Source organism: Rhipicephalus microplus, chromosome 5 (assembly GCF_043290135.1).
Source record: "Rhipicephalus microplus isolate Deutch F79 chromosome 5, USDA_Rmic, whole genome shotgun sequence".
Taxonomy (NCBI): Eukaryota; Metazoa; Arthropoda; class Arachnida; order Ixodida; family Ixodidae; genus Rhipicephalus; species Rhipicephalus microplus.
Window position 1 is genome coordinate 115,665,496 of NC_134704.1, and position 1,379 is coordinate 115,666,874.

The window sequence follows — 1,379 nt, forward strand, 5'->3', positions numbered from 1 at the left end:
CTAGTGAATGGTGTGGTATGGACGACGGATGTAGAAACACGTGGAAGTGACCATTTTCCCATTCTAATAAATCACCCCTACTTGCGAAAAGACGACACCAGACGCTACAGCAAATTGACGAACTGGAAAGCTTTTCGGCACCACATAACAAACCAAAATAGTCAACTCATGACAGTTGAAAGGTTTACTGAATTTCTGCAAGATAATGCGAATAAATGTACAAAGAAAGTCCTGATTCCAAAAGACATTGCTGCAGTCGATGGAGAGTATGAACATCTAAGAGCCATCAGACGACGTTCAGAAAGGGCATATCGACGCAGCGGAAGTTTAGAAGCATACAAAAATGCACAGAAAATCCACAGCGTAATGCGCAGACGGCTAGAAAATTTAGGTAAACGACGCTGGCGTGATTTCTGTGGCACGCTCTCTCCCCACACACCTGTTCCAAGAATTTGGCTTGTAATTCGAGCACTTAGTGGCCCTGTATCACAGAGCTTCCCATTTCGTGCTCTTGCTGTAGCTTTGGACAAACCGGAAGCTGTGGTAGCAGATGAATTTTGTCAACTTATCAGTAGGCCCGCCGCATCACAATGTGCCTTATTTGATAATTCTGTTGCATTAGCCAGCCAGAAAATTAATGCTTGCTTTTGGGCCCAGCATCCTCAGCTAGACCCTGTATTTACATTAAGGGAGCTGCATTGTGCTATAGCATCATGTCGTCAAAAATCGGCCTCCGGACCGGACGGCATCACGTACAATATGCTAAAGAACCTTGGGCCCACAGGCACAACTATTCTCTTAGATATTTACAATAATCTATGGACGCAAGAAATTGTACCCGAGTCTTGGAAGTCTGCTCGCATCATTCCGATCTTAAAACCGGCTAAGACACCCTTGAACCTTGAATCCTTCCGTCCAATCAGTCTGACAAGCTGTTTATGTAAGGTAATGGAAAAAATGATTGATGCGCGACTTCAATGGTGGTGCAACAGAACTGGTGTATTCTCCAACTACTTGACAGGATTTAGGAAACAGAGATGCACAATGGATGCAATACTGGACCTAGTAACGTATGTGTAGCATGAACGCGCCTGTGGTAGTTTGACGGTCGCAGTGTTCTTGGACATCAAAAGGGCATTTGACACAGTCAGTCACACTCATGTTCTGCTGAGTATGTTGGAACACGGACTGTCCGGCAGGTCTTTGCGGTGGGTATCCAAATTTTTATCAGGTCGTAAAATATTCATTCAGACAAGCGAAGGAAAAAGTGCAGAACACGACGTCAGACAGGGAGTGCCACAAGGAAGCGTACTCAGCCCTTTTTTTTTTCAACTGTGTTATGGCTGATTTAGCTAAAAGACTGCCTTCCAGGTTGAAAT